Genomic DNA, 20,386 nt, shown 5'->3' on the forward strand with positions numbered 1-20,386 from the left:
AGACTAACCTACAAAATACTGTCTTGATATCCCAACTTAAGGAAGAGTTAAAAAATACAAAACCAGTCCAAATTATAGAATGGGGTAGGGAACCACTACAGATTTATATACACAGTCTAGGTTATTACAAAGTTTATCACAGTGGAATGATAAAAAAGGCATATTTTATAACATGCTTGCATTTGAAGAATGGGTGGCATATACAGCAAGATCTGATATATGGACAGATGCATTACTTAGATATTTCTGGATTTTCATTCCCAAATGTTTTAAAACTTTCATTCAGTTAAAGCAAGATGCTTACCAGTTAAACACTAAAGTAAGATGTATGACAGCCGTTCTAATGACATTTACACAAAGGGAGCCACTCACAGCTAATTTATTAGATAATTTCAAAATTACTATCACCGACATTTTAGGCTTGCCTTTCAAATCAAATATCAAAAATCAGACAGAGACATGGGAAAAGGCGAAATACAAAAACAGCTAATACACTGCTTCTTAGAGCAAGTAAAAGGGGTTCCAGGGGATATTAAATGTATCTATGAAGAAAATTCTGATATCCTCACTGATTTGGTACAAAAATTAATGACAGGAAGGACTATGGCCGATGATGGGACATTATATTCACACCAAACCTTTGCATTTAAAGATGATAGTGAGCCATTTGAGGTAATTGGTTAAGTAAAAAACAGGGGAAGGCAACGGTGCTGTGACCAACCTCCAGCAGAAAGAGCTGCATCTGCACTGCCAGCTCTTGCCTCTATGTCTATAGCACCAGGATCAGGCACAGGTATTGAACAAAAGGTACCAACATGCTTCTTTTGTAAATAAATAGGACATGTTAAGCTAAATTGTGATCATTACAAAGCCTGGCATAAAAAGAAGGAAGAACAGGGGCTGTTTCCAAAAACAGAGCTAAAACATTTACAAGAAAAGTCAGAAAAGCAGGATTATGTACAAAAACCTTACAATATTGGTAAAAACAGCTATAAGGGCCATAAGTATACTGGAAAAAGGGAAGTATGCTCTTTAGATTTTCAAGCAGTTTCGCCTGTAAATCCGAAACATTTGACAGAATAGGCAGAGGGAATAGCTAGGCAACAGTTAAGAAAAGAGATTGAAAAGCCTAAATATATAGATCACTCAGACACAGAGAAAGATGCCAAGCAAGAACATGAGGTATGTCATATTGCATTTGACAATAAAGGGGAGGATGAGTGGATCTCCTTACAATAGGGATGTTTCCTGACTACTTTTAAAAAAGGGTTGAGATGGATGACCACTGATTGATATCTGGGTAGAGGGGTCACTGTGGAAAATGTCTAATTAGACACAGGAGCAGCAGTGGGCGGCCATGGTGGTGCAGCAGTTAGCATTGCCGCCTCACAGCAAGAGGTTCTCCAGTTTGATCCTTGGCTGGGGTGCCTTCTGTGCGGAGTCTGCATGTCCTCCCTGTGGTCACGTGGGTTTCCACCGGGTGCTCCGCTTTCCTCCCACATCCCAAAGACATGTTGTAGGTGGATTGGACACACTAAATTGGCCCTAGGCGTGAGTGTGTGCATGTGTGCGCCTTCTGTGGAAGGTTGGGCGCTGAGCTGGCAACTCATCACCGTAAAACTCCACTGCCATTCATGAGCGGACGGTGATCTGCTGTGGTGACCCCTAACCGGGAAAAGCCGCAAGAAGAAGAAGACACAGGAGCAGCAGTATCTGTCACAGACAGTTACCAGCAAATGCTATAAAAAGGTTTGCATTTCAGCATTTAATGGCACAGGATGCTATGCAGTGAGTAGCCAAAATGTGGACATAAAGTTTAGCCAAGAGGGATAGACACAGAAGGGTGCATTTTTAATGCATCCATCTTGCTCAACTACCATTATTGGTACAGACATTCTTGGGCCTTTAAGCATAGCCATTGATCTACCTAACGAAATCCTGTGGATATGAGACAAGCAAAAAGGAGAGGGAGAGCAAAGTACAGGTTGCTATGCAATCTCTCTACCTGACAAACCTGAAAAGCCTACAGTCTATGTAAATACAGACAGTGAGGATGTATGGAAGCATTTACAACAACAATTCCCAAATCTGTGGTCCAAGGGTCCCAGTGATTGTGTGAAACTAGAAAGCCCAGTAGGGGTAGAAAGTGATCAGGACTATATACCACCTTTTCAAAAACAATATCCTATTCCTAGGGAGGCAGAAGAACATATGGAAAAATGTATTGCAGAATGGAAAAAGGAAGGGATTATACAAAAAGGCAACAGTCCTACAAATTTACCAATCTGGCCAGTCAAGAAAAAAGATGATAGTTATCATCTTGTTATTGATTTACGGAAGGTTAATCAATATACTACTCCTAGAGCACATTTGATTCCAGGAGTCACAGAGTTGGCTTCACATATTAAGCCACAGAGTAAGTGGTTTACAGTAATAGAATTAGCAAATGGCGTTTTTGCAGTACCACTCAGAAAACAAGATTGGCCAAGATTTGCCTTTACATTTAGAAACCAGCAATATGTCATAACAAGGTTACCACAAGGATTTCAAAACAGTCCAGTTATTGTTTATCAGACAGTCGGATCCATTCTACAACACTTGGAAAAGGATGATTCAGTGTTACATTACATTGATGACATTTTGATTCAGTCAGAGACAGTAGAGGAGCATGTAAGGCTTCTTAAAAGAGTTTTTCATACTCTACAGCAGGCAGGGTTTAAGGTTAAAAGTGATAAAATTCAGTTTGTGTGACAAAAAGTCAAGTTTCTAGGTACTATTATAAAACCGAGAGGAAGGTCTCCTTGCCCTATGTGTATGCAAGACATTTTACAAATGGAAAAGCCACTGACTACAGCAGACCTACATAAATACATGGGAATCATGAATTACAACAGGGAATTTATAGAGGCTTATGCAGCTGTGGCTGCTCCCCTATACAAAATGTTACAGGAACAAAAGAACTCCACCTTTTTATAGTGGGACCCCATGAAGAGGAGGTATTTTCACAAATAAAAGTAAAATTGGCAGAAGCTACAGAATTAATAGCACCCACACCAAGGTTACCATTTGTGCTATAAGCAGCAGCAGGGAAAGAGACACTGTCTATGGTACTACTGTAGGAATGGCCACATGGTAGCAACAATAGAATGGAAAAAACATTACGTCCAATCACTTTCTGTAGTAGGAAGATGAATCCAGTAGAACTGGGCTACCACCCATGTATACAGCAATTATTAGCTATTTATTGGGGTATTTAATAAACTGAGTACCTGACTGTATTTTCCAGCATTATAGTACAAACACCACATCAAGCAGTAAAAGCTCTGATAGACAATTCTGAAATGAATAAAATTACAGATGGTATTAGTCAGGCAGTCTTTGCAAAATGGATGCCACTTTTCAGAATGAAAACTGTCACTATACAGACAGGGGACAAACACAATTTGTCCAATCATATGGGATATGAAGGAAACAGCATAACTGTTTAGAAAAGATAATGTCATCTGATGTGCAATTTTTGGCATCTGATTTTGATCACTTTAAGCCATCCATCTTTGTGGATGGAGCATGACATTGGGATAAAGGCAGATACTGGACAGGATTTGCTGTAATTCCAGGAAATCCACAACTGGGTTCCCCCAAACAAATCAAGTTACCAGGACACATGTCAGCTCAAAGATTTGAACTGGAGTCAGTACTATACGTACTAAAGTATTACAACCCTGTTAACATTTTTTCAGATAGTGCTTATGTAATAAATTCTTTAAGACTGCATATGGAAACCTGGGTAAGGCGAGGATTTGTGGATAGTGCAGGTAAACCATTACAGCATGCTGAAGTATTAAAATGTATATATAAAGTTATAACAATGTCAAATCAACAGGGACGGTAAAGCATCTTAAAAGTAAAAGCACATCAAAAACCAACCAGTGAAACTTACAGGTTAAATGCATTAGCTGATACTTTGGCAAAACAAGCAGCACAAAATGGAAAAGAACTTCCAGAATATGAGCATGCCACTGTAGAAGTTAGTGTCTTAAAACAGTTAGACGAAGAGTCAATAGAAAAAGACCTTGTAAATATACAAACATAACAGGGCTTAAAAGAAGAAACTGATCAGTGCAGACTAGCGGGTATACCACCAAAGGAATACTATGTATACACTATTTCCAAGGGGTTACAGTTGCCATATGTACCATTTCAGTTGGCACAACAGTCGGTCAAGTTAAATCACCAAATACTGGGACATGTAGCAGCTGATAAGCTATGGGCAGTTGTAAAAGAAAAGTATTGGAACCCAAATTTGAAAAAAGTCTGCAAGCTAATTGTAGAAGAATGTTTAATCTGTCTGCAGGTAAATGCTAAAAGCAAAAGGCCTCAGTTACATCGAGTGAAGCCAGCAGATGGGCCATGGTATGCAGTTCAAATAGATTATGCAGGTCCTTTGCCAACAGCAAAGGGAGGTTACAGATACCTAATGGTAGTAGTGGATGTTTTCTCAAAATGGGTAGAAGCAATTCCTACCAAACCAATAATGGCAAAAGCAACTGCAGAAGTTTTATGGAAAAATATATTTTGCCTTTGGGGATAGCCACGGGTCACAGAGTCAGACAATGGCCCACAGTTTGTTAGTGATCTCATTAAACAAATGTGTAATTTGTTAGGCATACAGCAATGGTTTCATGTACCATACCATCCACAGTCTAATGGCATTGTAGAATGTATGAATCGGACATTAAAAGAACGTCTAAAAAAGGCATACTTAGAAAAGGGCAATACATGGATACATTATCTGCCTGGTATTTTAATGGGTATTCGAGTGACACCAAACAGCAAAACAGGTATTTCTCTGTATGAAATAATGACAGGCCACAAAATGCCCATACAATTACCATTTGATCCAGATATACCTAATGGTAGGCCCATGCTAGAAATCAGCAAACATCAGGAATGGCTAAAACAACTTACTACCATATGTGGCTATAATGCAAGGGAACAGGTATTCCATCTATGGAAAAAGGTGCCAATATTACCAGCTGAAGAAAACCTTCCCTGTGGAACAAAAGTACTGGTAAAAACATTCCAAATGGAAGAACCACGGGCTAGCAATTGGCAAGACCCTTTTGAAGTAGTGGAACAAATTGGACCATTAGTGTACAAAATCAAAGGAAAAAAGAAAAACAGAACAATGTTGGTACATAGATATCAACTAAGAATGATCAAAAACAGTGAGCAATGTAAATCTGATTAAGTGCATTGTAGGTTTCCAACAGAAAAAACACAATGAAATTGACATGGTTTAAAGTGCATCCTTTTGGAAATCCAGTTTTCGATGACCAAAGGTAAAATCAATCGACAACGGAAATTTTATTTAAAGGATTTTTTTTAAACCAATAATAACTATTATACTAATTATCATTGTATTGCTTAGCATTAAATTGTATTTACAACCTGTTAATGAAACCATAAAATTACATAAAAAAGAAAGTAAAGAAATGTGGAAAAGTGAACAAGACTGGTCACCATCTTTTAATACCTTTTTGGCAAGACAATGTTGGTATGCAAAAAGGTTAACCTTTACATAGCCGAATCACAGTGGTGCGAATGCTCATATGAGTGACTCGTAACCACGAAAGTGAAAACAGCGACAGTCCCTAATGTTTGAAAATTAGCATATCGAAAATCAGATTAGCTGATTTTCGAACATTAATGTTGAAACAAAAATGTAATAAGGTTCAAAGCAAGGGGGCAAGACCCCTGCACCCCACACACCCCCTACTTTAATATTCTAACTCTGAGATCACACTACAGTGGGGAAGGGGACCATTTCCTGATCCCCAATATAGGGCAATCCACCCCAAAATGCCAAATATGCAATGAGCAAATGTCAATGTGCACTCGCTCATTGGACATTCGAACCTTTTTCCGTTCGGCATTTGCGAACTTCGCAAACTGTCGTTCGGACAATTCGTGTTCGCCCTTGTGCAATACAGACAAATGAAGGTAAACCATGCAAAAAGCATGAATGTTTCTAATTGTTGGGTATGTAGTTTAATACCAAAAAAAAACAGGGGTCATGCCTTAGTAGTTGGAAGGTATTAATAAATGAGACAGGAGACCAAGTCATAAATGTACAGCTATGTAAAGCAAGAGCACAGTTATTTGCTATAGTGCAGGGAATCACATGTTTCCAACAAAATGGAACTGTTCCAGTGGGTAATAGTAATTGTATTCAAACAATTGAAATGATAAACTTTCACAACCACATACCAGTACGTGGAGTATTTTTTCATGGTTTTCCTATTTTAATACCCATTAAGGATCAGTTCATATTAACTGACACAGCAGTGTTTCATTTTTCATAAAATGATAAAAATGAGTGTAAAACCAATACTACATGTTGGTGAAGTAAAACAGATAAAAACTTTACAGTTGTACATGATAAAACTCCTACTATGGGGCAAATAAATGGCAGTCTGGTAAATAGCAGTGTTGCTCTGTCAGATGGGTTATATTACATCTGTGGTAAATATGCTTATAAATGGTTACCAAAGGGATGGGATGGCACCTGTTATATAGGGTTAGTGATACCAGCAATGCATCATGTAAAAGAGTTACCAAAAGGAAGCATTAGAAATGCAAAAAAGAAAAGGGATATATTACCTGTGATTGAAAGTCCAGAAAATCCAGTAGACGCCTTAGATACATCACATATCTATCATCAAAATCTTTATTATATTAAATTAAAAGATATGGATTTAAGAGATAATGTAATCTCTGGAGCAGGTATTTTCCCTTGGTATGGGGCTGCAAAAGCCATCTGGGAGCTGAGAAAACTATCCCAACTAGTTGAGGTATTGGCAAATGCCACTTTCAATGCAGTCCTTGACATTACTGTCGAAATGACAGCTATACGAACTATGGTTTTACAAAACTGAATGGCATTAGACTACATACTAGCATCCCAAGGGGGTACACGTGCTTTAATAGGAGAACAATGTTGTACATTTATTCCAGACAAAACAGAATCTGTAAAAGCACATTTAGAAGTGATTGCGCAAGTGTCTTAACATACTAAAAAAACTGGAATGATGATTGGAATGAATGGTTTAGTAGTCTATTTGCAGGATGGACAGGAAAAATCATTATATTTTTAATTTCTTTCATTGTTATTGTAGTGCTTGGTTGCATATTATTTACATGTATTAAAGTCTGCCTAACAAGAGATAGTCAAGTTACTGTTAATTGTCATAATGAGAAAGTATTACCAAATAGTACTGAATTTGTATCCCTGGTTTAAAATAAAACAAAAGAGAGAATTGTTAGAGTATGTTCAACAAGATATAAAGGTTGAAAGTAATTCTGCTACAAATATGCAACATAAATAAGGTATAAAATAAAGCTTGCTTAAATGCAGAAATAGAGTTTAGCAATATGTGATTCGCATCCATACTAAATGACTGTGGCTTGAAAAATAAGGAATTTGCTTAATGACCATATTTTCCTACAGAATCAGCTAGAATATATGCATTTCACACTGTCATTAAGAAAGCTGACCTCTTACAGACTTAGCAAAAATATAAAAAGCAGGATGTATGCATTTCACATTGTCAGTAAAAAAGCTAACCTGCTTCCTTAAAGAACGGACAACAGGAAAACAATATGTACATGTTTCTATCATATGACACTGTTAAGCAAGGAAGTTTGAATGGATATGCTTTCATCAAGTCAGCATTTGCACAAGATGTTTCCTTAAAAGACAATACCAGTATTATTTCTCTACAGGATGAAAACATATTTTTCCTGCAAACAGATGTTTTCATGCAAAGACTAAAACAGAATATCAAGGAGAAAAACAGGATGTAAAACCACCATAAAGAGACTATAGTATATAACATTGTTAGAGATATTTGTGTAGGAACACACATTTGTTCCAAGGTAATATTGTAGCTCTCACATCAACCATGCTGTTTGAGAAGTAAAGTAGCACAGTACCTGAAGCTGTAACAGTAGTTTGTGTGATTTGTTATAAAATGTTATTTATTGGTTACTGCTTTTAATGTGACAGAGTTTGGTGCTGTATCAGTGTACATTCTGCAAGTTTCTGTGGGCAACAGACTGTAAATGCAATTATAACTAGACTTTGTTTTCAGCAGAATCCAGCCAACAAGACCTTAGTGTCTTAAAAAGACTTTGGATCCATCACAGTAATCAGCACCTTGGTAATTAATTTTTCAAAGTGCATTAGGCATCAACTGTTGTGCACAGTGTTCTCTAGACAGGAAAGCATGGATCACAGACTGAGAGTTGTGTCAGGACTTAATGGTGTAAAAGCTGGCTGTAGGTGATGTCATGTTGACTAATGTCACCAGAAATGGGAATGGGTATTTGCTGGTGACAACAGGTTGAGAATTTGGTCTACTCTGTCCTATGCCAGGAACCCATGCTAATGGTGGGAGGAGCTATGTGATGCTATTGGCTAGGGTATGCCTACCATAAATGCTAGCAGCCCTGTGTCAATATGTTACTGGCTGTCTGGTGTTTAGTTACCTCAATTGAGAGAAAGCTGGATATAAAACAAGCCAACCTGCTCAACATGAACTAAGGATCGTTATACTAAACAAAAGATTTATGGACAGGATCCAGTGTTCTTGGAAGTGGATGATATGATGGTAAAGAGGAGACTAGGTATATGTGCATCCAGGATACAAGGTGGAAGGGCAGGGCAGCAAAGTCACTTGGCTTGGGATCCAGAGTTTACTACTCTGGGCAGGACAGACTACAAGTGGTATGAGAATTGTAATGAGGTAGAGTCTTCTGAAAACACAGAGGGATGTAATCAGAATTAGTAACAGTCAACTCCAGTATAAAGATAGGGCATTATAGATAATCTCAGCCTATGTCCTACAACATGGTTATGATGGAGATGAAAAGAGTGCATTCAGGCAGCAGTCATAGGACAACATGATAAGCACTGCAACAAGAGCAATGAAGTTGAGTGGATCAAAAGTACAAGTCTTCACGGAAATGGTTGGTCCTCTAACACCTCAAAAAGGGGGAATCAGTGAACTTGAAGAATGGTTGCATATCCAAACAGCATTTGTGAGGACTGCAGAACAGGTATGTGGATGAGCCAGGTATGGAAATAAGGTACATAAGGAAAGGTGGCAGTAGAATGCAGAACTCAAGGAAGTCATCAAAGGAAAGAAGGAGTGCAGGAAAAAGTGGGAGATAGAATAGATGGAACAGACTATGAATGAATAAAAGAACACAGAAACAATACTAGGAAAGTGAGCACAGGGATCATAAGAGACCTAGCCATATACACCTTTATGCAGACACATACAAGTGTTCCTGCCACCCTATATGAATACTTAACAGTGCCCACCTCCCAAATTGAGCAGGTGAGTTCAGGATATTCCTGGTGTAAATTTATGTCTGCCCATGTAATTATCCATACTAGCCTTCAAGGCAGACAAAGCAGTATTTTGTTTGACCTGTAGTGGTAACTTATTCCATAGGCTGTGAAGACAGTGAGTTAGTAATCTATCCCTCTAGTGAGCCCTATTTATTTACTGCAATCAGAACAGCAAATAGCAGGGCAACAGAAGTGCTATACCAACTTCTGGAGAGTGACTCAGCAGATGGCACAAAGAAACTCTATCAGGTTGTATGGCATAGACAGAAGGACTAAGAAGAGTCATCAGGCAGCCTTCATAAAAGATGCCAGCAGCAACCGGCTCTCCAGTCCATAGGACATCAAAGACAGATAGGAAGGAGTACTTCTAGCAGCTACTAAATGAAGAAAACTGGGCAGAAGTTGTACTGCCCCAGACACAGTTTACAATGAAAGAGAAAGCTCTCTCCCTAGAAAAAAGAATAACAAAAAGGAAAATGAAGTCATAGAAATTAACCGGTGCAGATCAGGTCACAACAGGTATGATCAATATGTTGGGTGAGCTAGGGGAGAAATTACTTCTGACTGTATTTTAGCAGTATGATGAGAAAGGCATATCCCAGATGACTGCAGAATAAGCATTCTAGCGCCAGTGTACAAGCTCAAAGGGGAGACTCAGCTTTGGACAGTACAGATATATCAAACTCCTCTTCCATTGTGTAATCTACTGACACTAAAAACTGGAATATAAATCCTTCTACTTTCCACCTAGGTTCAAAGAAGCAATAGTCCCACTTTATTCCTCCACTATTAAGCCTATCACTGAACATAATGCCACCTTTGGCATGCACCTTGCTAATCACCTAGACCAACTTAATAAACCTCAACATTTCCTCATCAAAAGGATCTCATGTCTCAGTACCCTTAGATGCTCTGATGGAGTAAAATCCCTGTCCCTCTACTCAATGTTATATACATTCCTGAGGGGTGATCTCTACTTAGCCTTCCATACTGTGACTGACCCAGCTTACCATAAAGAGAATCCGTGGTAAATGAAACACATACAATGCAGACTTAAACATAGACTACCACATAATAAAAATGTATGGTGTAAAATCACAAGATCAAACTGTGAAATTTGCTATAATGCTTCATAACCATTTTTGCTGAGGGTTTCACCACCCTCTACCTCCTATACCCTTTCTATAGGTTCATAAGTTCATATGTGTTTACTGGGCCACAAGGGCCTTTTTAAGCCTAGGCATGCATCCCAAATCTCTGAGAAGTTCTGATACCTTTGATAAGTGTAAACATGGGTTTGGGAGATAAAGCATTTACAAGCAGAGGCCTGGGAGATGAACCATTCACATATATGTTAACTATCAGACTGCTGTACCTGAGAATGAGGCAAACAATCCAATGAAATGCAGCCTTAGTGTTTTTACATATTTTAAATGAATCTCATCCTTGTAATTATATAATCTCAAATATCTATAGTCTGATGTGAAAACTTGCTTTGCGGTAAAATGTACTTTCAAATGTTTTAATGGGGCACTGACAGTTACTGGCCTTCCTCTACAGCAGAAATGTCCATTTTGTTACTCAGACCTTTTTAATCATGTATCATTACATTAAATTATATAGTGTGTGGATATCCACGGAGAATAAACTGAATTCTCTGCATCCCCTGCTCTTTATGTTCTAAACAGAAGCTACTTTATTATACTAATCAGCAGCAGAATATATACAAATCAGTTTTCTCTCAGATGACACAGCTCATCTTCTGTTTGTTTGCCATGTTAGGCCCTTAACAGACAGTGCCATTTCTAAATAAATAAATATATTGCAACCTACCAGATCGAGGAAGAGAAGTTGTACAGGATTAAGGGAATAAGAACATCATCTTTCTCATTACAAGAGTTCAAAAACTAATATAATAACTATGGAATTAACTTGACTGATATCTTTTAACTGTTAACTTTGTCAAGCTGTCTCCTTAGGTGATGACATGGACAGAACACCACTTGCCAAGACAATTCATTATTCAGTTTTTTCTCAATTTTAAAGTCAGAAAGACTGTTATATTAGTTTAAAAGAAAGAAGCTTCCCATTCTTTGAACACTTGAAGGATAAATATTTAATTAATACAGGTAGTTATAATAAAGAAATAATTGTCCTAAAGAAACAAATTATAATAACCACAAGACAGGTAGTTATAATAAAGAAATAATTGTCCTAAAGAAACAAATTATAATAACCACAAAGTAAACTCATAAGTAATTATTTGTGTTACTCATTAGTATGGCACCCTCTTGTAACAAAAAGACCATGGCAAGCTAAACATAGTAACTATGTGAGTAAAGTAAGCATTCACAATGGATGCATATATGTAGCCTGTGCCAGAACTTATCTATAATCTCTCAGTTAGTGAGAGACTGCCACAGGGAACAGATTCTATAGTCTTTAGGGATAGTTTTTTTTTTTTTTTTTTTTAAGATCAAGTAAAATAAAAAAAATACTGACACAATACCAGATACAACTCTGGTAAATAGTAACAGCAGACACAGTGCACATACTACTTGTGACATTGATCAATTTTTGCAAATTGTGTTCCAGGTTTGGAACAGGATAATGAGCTGAAAATTATTTTCTTGCAGAAACATGAGAGTGGTTGTAGTAAACCATCAGGCATACAAAGAATTGCTGTTCTGGAGTTTGGATATCTAGACTGTGTATGATCACACTGAAATGATCATTGTAAAACTTAAAATACATCATTGAGGCCATTGCTTCTTTTAGTTGATACACCCAAACATTAGAGGAATATTGATTCAAAAAAAGGCAACATTTTTTTCAGGAGGCAGGATGTGCAAGAAATCTAGTGATGTAACACTTATGTGATCACAGCCAGGCAATCTATATACATTTTATTTTTATGAACAGACATTAACTGGGTATGAGAAAAACAAGTTGAAATACATTACCACTATCATTGTTCTTTTTACCTGATCACTGGCAATCATTATATATCTATCCAATCAAAAAGTGCTTAATTATATGGAACTGGAGGCTGAATGTGAAAGCAAATGACCTTACACTACTTGACTAATTTTAAGTGACTACTGATGTGGCTTGACCAGGATGGATAGCTTGTGTGTCTGACAAAAACAAACAAAAATACATTATTGTCGTCATTCTTTCCTTTACTTGATCATAGTCATACACAGCAGAAAGTTCTTATTTTAGGGGCCAGACTGCATGTGAAATCAACTGATCACTGATCTGGCTTGTTAGGAGCAGTGTGTGTGTGTGTGTGTGTGTGTGTGTGTGTGTGTGTTCGTGTGCGCATGTGTGTATGTGCACAATTGAGCTAGAGTATTTCACTTGGTCACAGTCAAACATTAGATGAAACCCATACAGAAACTGTTTTTTAGGGTGAGGAGGCAGTCTTTCATGAAAGCAGCTGCCTGTCAGGCTAGCATGTGAGGGAGAGTGCTTGTGTTCATGTCTATGGGCATGCATATGTTTGTTTTATGTGTATATGTTGATGAAACAAAGTGAAATGCATTAATGAGACAATAATTTCTTTCTTATGATCACAGGTGCTATGTGTCTGCAAGCCTCTGAACATTGAACTGGCTTTTCAGGGGCATATATGTGTGTGTGTGTGTGTGTGTGTGTGTGTGTGTGTGTGTGTGTGTGTGTGTGCGTGTGTGTGCGTGTGTGTGTGTGTGTGTGTATGTATGGGTGTAGATGTGTTGTGTCACACATGTACCTGCACACCTTTATGTAAGTGAAATGCATTAATGAGACAAGAATTTCATTCTTATGATTACAGGTGATATGTACCTGAAAGCCTCTGAACACTGAACTGGTTTTCAGGGTAATGTGTGTGTGTGTGTGTGTGTGTGTGTGTGTGTGTGTGTGTGTGTGTGTGTGTGTGTGTGTGTGTGTGTGTGTGTGTGTGTGTGTGAGGGGGGGGGGTGCGGATGTGTTGCTGTTGCATATGTACCTGCACATGTTTATATAAACAAGATGAAATTCATTATTGTGGCAAAAATTTACTTCAATGGTAGGTATGTTATATGGTCTTTGTGATGATGTCACCCAGTTACATGAAGATACAGAGACTAGATGTTGTAAAATGACTTGGCGACAGCTGTGTTTGGTATAGTGGAGTACATCAATAAAGCAATGGTGAACCTGACTCGTTATGTGATTTTTTACCAATCCACTGCAGTTATGTTCCACAAAATGGAATAACACATATGGTCCTGTAATGGTTGGTCTACACCACCTCTACCTGTCATTTGAAGGCCATGACTTTTGATTGCCTGTACAAAAACATCATTTTCAGCATTGCTGAAATAAACCAATCTCTGTTTGCCTTGGCCTGTTAACATCCCAAATCTTGTTGGTATATGTTGAGAAGAAGACCTTGTATTACTAAGAGTATAAGTACAAGCACTAAGAATGCATAGTCTCCCTACGATAAACAGCATATCACAGCATGCAGGACTTATATGCTGTTTTGTGGTACTACTTAATAGTTACCACTACAGATACAGAGTAAACTCATATTCTGAATTGGAATATGTAGACCCTCCCCCACCTAAACTGCATATTCATAGTATGCAGGACTTGTACATTATGACATGGGACTAAATAAGACTTCTTGACAGAGTACAGTCCATGACAGCTTGTTGACATTGCATGGTTCAGCCCTGTTCCCATCCCAAACATGTTGCTGCTCTGGCTGCTACCACATATAAGCAAACAGGTGAGGTATGGCGTTCACATTATGTTACACATACACATGCATCTATGAAACATAACTACTGGTCTGTCATGCCCCTGGTATTTGTGCAATAGCTTGAATGGAAAATATACCCCTTACCACCAAAATGTTTATCAACAGCCATTAGAAGTCTCACAAAGGCAATGACAGCATTGCACAACTCCTGGTATACTGGAAATCAAAATGACAATGCTAACACAAATTACGTAAATTTAAACTGTTTTAGTGGACTACATAGACTAATGAGGCCCCATCTGCAATGAATGACTATGAATTACTTCACTGCTGCTGCACAACAGTGCCATAAAGAAAACTACATCCAAGAGAGCTGCATCATATTGTTGAATTCCCAATGCAGGTGAAGGAGATAGATGCTTGAGCACATGCAGTGCAACTAAAAAGAAAGTGCTTGCACAGAATAAGACTTACAGTTGTGCATATTTACATGAGGTGCTCATGAGGTATAGATGGTTTGTAGCACTTAGAGACACAGACTCCTCCATCGTGTGTGAAGGAAACAAAGATGTTTATTTCCCTTAACACTCACTTTAGGTAGCAGTTTCTGGGTCCATTTGCTGGAAGTTTAAAAAGTGGATGCTGGTATAACCTGGGTTTTGTACTTAACAAAATAACTAGCATCCAGCTGTTGTGCTGCAACTCTGCAAGAGTGGGAAGCTGAACTGCACAGTATCCAGAAATGTACTGTACATGTGATACTTTTTTCCATAAAAGGTAATGAATAGTTCCCAAGAAGGTACCAGTAATTTGTGCACTTTTATCTTTTAGTGCATCAGGATGTACATCTTAATACAGCAGCATGTCACAGGAGGAGGGAACAGCTGGCTACAAAACAGAGTAAGTACCATTGCCATCTACATTAGATTTCAGTGAGTTCTGATAACATGTCACACTTATGTCACTTGTCCCACCTTATCTCTGCTCTGCAGGGTCAATCTAATGAGGAGGAGGAAGATCAACAGGTCCAGGCACTTCAACATTATCTCTCTCTCTCTCTCTATTGTGGCTTGTGAGTGGTGTGATGGTGAGAATGTGAGTGGGTCACCACAGAGGGGTGAAGTCCCCTCTTAGGAATGCACCCATTTCACTCCACCTTGTCTAACTACAGTTGTAGAAAATGGTTTAGACTGTGGTGGTAGAATGCAGACAAGCATCAAGATGGCCAGCAACTTTGGCAGATAGAAGCTATCCCGAGACCAACTGCACATTTGCTACAGTAGCAGGTCCCAACTACTGCATCACTTGAAATCTAGACTCTAAGTGGCATTGATAATCAGGATCATCAGCTAATAATGATTCTGTGCAGGTAGCCTTCTGGGCCACCCTGATATATCCCTCCTAACTAGCATGATCCCCTTCATGTGTCCTGCTCCACACCTTTTTGGTTTTCTTATCTTCCCATCACTATTTGTCCTCCCATGTATGTCTCGAGTGATTAACGCCACCCTCTTTGTCCATACTGCTTTGTGTTTGTTTGTTCCTGTACTGTAGCCTACACTGTCATTGCATACCTATCTTTCCTTGAATATTGTGCGCATCATCCCATTTTGCTTCATATAAGTAAAAGGGGCTCTACTTCCCGGAAATGTACACTGCCTTCCTATCCCATGCTACAACTGTCCTATTTATTCCTCTGTGTATTTCCCTCTGCTCCCCTTTCATACTGTTCCATATACTCCTTTCCCCAACTATAAAAGTGATAATTGTGGCCATGTGATTCTCTCCACCTATTAGGTGACAGTCATATACTACACTTCCAGGACACTGAATACTGTAGTACTGACTAGCATGAAGGGCTGTATACAAGCAGCTTCTTGGATGACACATGACCTACCCTTTTATTATCATTTAAGGTCTGTTGGAAGGTGAGCTACCAATGCCCAGGTAGACACTGCTTGTTGTCAGTGCTCTGATCTGCTACGCACATATTCTACCTATCCTAACTGCTGTATCAAAGAAGAAATATGGCTGATTGCTCTGAAGGTGTAGATCCCGAATAGACATGAGTTATAAGTATTTCTAGCACTAAGCAAAATTGCTTTCACTTAAAAGCCTTGTGCAGTTGTGCTGGAGCACATCTTTATGAAATTTAGCCCTTGTGTGCACGTGTGCAGCAATAACAATTCAGTAACAAGGAAAGAAGGAAGGGGCTGGATGACAATTTAAAACAGCTTACATCACTGATTATTCTAGGCAAATAGTGTTATTTTCCCCAAAAAATAAATGATGTTATGCCAACAGAACATCTGCCATTTCTCTGACTCATTTGTTCTTAATACATATGTTCTGACCTGGAGATGGGATGAAATTTTGACAATTAGAGAATACAGCTACACTCTTTATTTCAGAACAGTGTACAGGACATTACGGCAGCACCTTCTAGAATTAACTGCATAGTTTTATATACACTCAAATACATTTGATAACTCTGATGAACATAAATAAATTATCTGAATGTGCATCCACTCCATTATCCCACAGAAATAAAAAAAATACAATTCTTGTAACCTTAAAATGCCATTGTGTTGATCTAGCCATATGGATTGTCATGCAAGTATGCAAAAGTGTACATATATATATATATATATATATATATATATATATATATATATATATATATATACATATATGCAAAAAAATGCGTAGTAATCCCCTTTGGAAAAAACAGAGTACCCGCAAACTACAACATAGGAGGTAATCCCCTGAAATCTGAAGAAGAAATAAGGGATCTAGGGACCCAAGTAGATAGTCAGCTTTCCTTTGATAACCATGTTGCCAAAGTGGTTAGAAAATCCTTCTATGTGACCCATCTGATCACGAAAGGGTTCGCATCAAGATCTAAGGATGTAATGGTGCCCCTCTACTCTTCCCTCATCAGACCCATTATTGAGTACAATGCACCAATTGGAATGTACCTGACATCTCCAGCAGCTGGGGAGACCACAAAGGTACCTAACCAAGAGGATTACTGGCCTCAAACAGTTGCCTTATGCAGCACGATTGAAAAAGCTAAGACTGTTCTCTGTTGCATACTGCTTTCTCAGAGGTGATCTCTGTCTAACGTACAGAGCCATGTCCAACCCAGAATTATTGAACATGCTTCATCTTAGCAAAACCAAATCTACTCGAGCTACCCGCTCTAGGGATATAAACCTCAACACAACAATGAATAGAACATGCTGGAGGAATAGATTCCCTTCGCAGAGACTTCCCTTACTATGGAACAGGGTCCCGATCTACATAAGACAGAGCCCCTCACTATCACTCTTCAAGAGGAACCTTGATGAGTGGATGGGTAACAGAAAGTTCACACCGGGGATCACATCAACAGCACTACTAGATAGGGGCCAAGGGTACTAGCTGCTAGTACAAGGGTCTAGGGAACTACTAAAGGGGCAGTGAATACCGCACAACGTGGCTAGGCTAATATATGCCTTCGGGCAGATAGCCCAGTACCAACCTATGAACCCATGAATATATATATATATATACATATATATCTATATCTATCTATACATATGGGTTCCATACACTAGATCGAATTTTCACTAATTCGAAATAGTGCATGGAATGCTCACTGCAGCAAAAGTGCACTTAATTGAAAGTGCACTTATGTGAAGTTCAGTACAACGAACAGGTGTTTTACTGAACTTCCATGCAGTACTCACGGACCTTATGGTTAGGGCATGGGTCATAGCAAGGGGATAGCCCATAGGGCTATCCCCTTACCATGACACGTGCCCTAACCCTAAGGTCTGTGACGATTGCAGTGCAGTGAAGGACATAGCAATTTCCTCCACTATGGTGCGATAGTCACGAACCTTAGGGTTAGGCATGGGTTAGGTAGGGATAGCTTTACTAACTATCCCTTACCCTAACCCATCCCCTAACCCTAAGGTTCGTGACTATCACACCATAGTGGAGGACATAGCTTGTTTTTTATGTCCTCCACTGTGCTGCAGTGTTTTCGGTGAAATGCACTTACGCAAAAGTTCACTTTCATTAAAGTGAACTTTCTCAGAAGTGAGGCTTCCTATTACAAGTTCGAAGTAGTGAACTTTCGTTCTTGTAATATAAATCCATATATATCTATATATATATATATATATATATATATATATATATATATATATATATATATATATATATATATATATATATATATATACATACACACACACACACACACACACACACACACACACACACACACACACACACACATGGGTGTACTTTCCTACAATGAAAATTCACTTTTTCGAAATGGGAAAGTACATCCCCACTTAAGCAAAAGTGCACTTCAACGAAAGTGCAGTTTCACTTAAGCTCACTAGATCGAACCTACCAAACCACAATAGAGAACATTGAAAAATGGGCTATGTCCTCCACTGTGGTGCAATAGTCACGGACCTTAGGGTTAGGGCACGGGGTCAAGGTAAGGGGATAACCCTACTAACTATCCCCTTACCCTAATCCGTGCCCTAACCCTAAGGTCCGTGACTGCTAGCCCGTTCAGTCTAGCGGGTTAGAGAAAGTGCACTTTTGTGAAAGTGCACTTTCGCGTTAGTGTGGGTGTACTTTTGAAGTTTTTTCTTCAAAAGTGCATACATATACATACAGATAGACAGATATAGATGTATATATGTATATGCACACACACACACACACACACACACACACACACACACACACACACACACACACACACACACACACACACAGAAATATCTATCCATCTATCTATGTATCTATATCTTTCTAGCTATCTCTATCTGTATCTATCTAGCTCTATCTTTCTATCTATATCTATCTCTATCTGTCTATCTTTCTATCTCTGTCTGCTTGTCTGTCTATCCATCTTCATCTATCTATGTATCTATGTATGTATCTATGTATCTATCTATCTATCTATCTATCTATCTATCTATCTATCTAGCTATCTGTCTATCTTTGTCTGTCCACCTGTCTTTCTATCTATCTATCTATCTATCTATCTATCTATCTATCTATCTATCTAATCTATTTCATAACCACAGCTAAGCTGCAGCTTGGGTGTACTTTCCTACAATGAAAATTCACTTTTTCGAAATGGGAAAGTACATCCCCACTTAAGCAAAAGTGTACTTCAACGAAAGTGCAGTTTCGCTTAAGCTCACTAGATCGAACCTACCGCACCACAATGGAGGACATTGAAAAACGGGTTATGTCCTCCACTGTGGTGCAACAGTCATGGACCTTAGGGTTACAGCACGGGTCAAGGTAAGGGGATAACCCTACTAACTATCCCCTTACGCTAATCCATGCCCTAACCCTAAGGTCCGTGACTGCTAGCCCGTTTGGTCTAGCGGGTTTGCGAAAGTGCACTTTCGTGAAAGTGCACTTTCGCGTTAGTGTGGGTGTACTTTTGAAGTTCGAAGTAGTGAACTTTCATTCTTCAAAAGTACACCCATATATATATATATATACATATACATACAGATAGACATATATAGATGTATATATGTATATGCACACATATAAACACACACACACACACACACACACACACACACTTGTATAACCAAATCTTAAACACAAAAATATGAACACATTTTACCAAATCATAAAACAGTAAAATTGACTCTTCTCTTAACATGGGTCCTGCAAGGGGTGTGTGTGTGTGTGGGGGGGGTAAGTTTTCTGCAATGTTTACCTGTCAGCTAAATGGGATTCCATCTTATTTCTTCAACCAGTTCTATGTCAACTAACTACTGTTTATGGTTATGCACTTTACACACACACACACACACACACACACACACACACACACACACACACACACACACACACACACACACACACACGCACACACATATCTATCCATCTATCTATGTATCTATATATTTTTAGCTGTCTCTATCTATCTGTCTCTATCTATCTAGCTCTATCTTTCTATCTATATCTATCTCTATCTATCTATCTTTCTATCTATCTCTGTCTGCCTGTCTGTCTATCCATCTTTATCTATCTATCTATCTATCTATCTATCTATCTATCTATCTATCTATCTATCCATCTATCTCTATCTTTCTATCTATCCATCTATCTATATGTCTACCTGTCTATCTATCTATCTATCTATCTATCTATCTATCTATGTATCTGTCTGTCTATCTGTCTATCTTTGTCTGTCC

General features: G+C 38.5%; 1 protein-coding gene across 1 annotated transcript in view; it reads right to left on the reverse strand.

The window, feature by feature from the left end:
* LOC122797789 (myelin regulatory factor-like) overlaps positions 1-20,386 on the reverse strand; it is a 617,672-nt gene that overhangs the window by 209,867 nt on the left and 387,419 nt on the right. The window lies entirely within an intron of this gene.

This window comes from Protopterus annectens, chromosome 3.part1 (genome assembly GCF_019279795.1).
Source record: "Protopterus annectens isolate FY-2018-M chromosome 3.part1, PAN1.0, whole genome shotgun sequence".
In the NCBI taxonomy this organism is placed as follows: Eukaryota; Metazoa; Chordata; order Ceratodontiformes; family Protopteridae; genus Protopterus; species Protopterus annectens.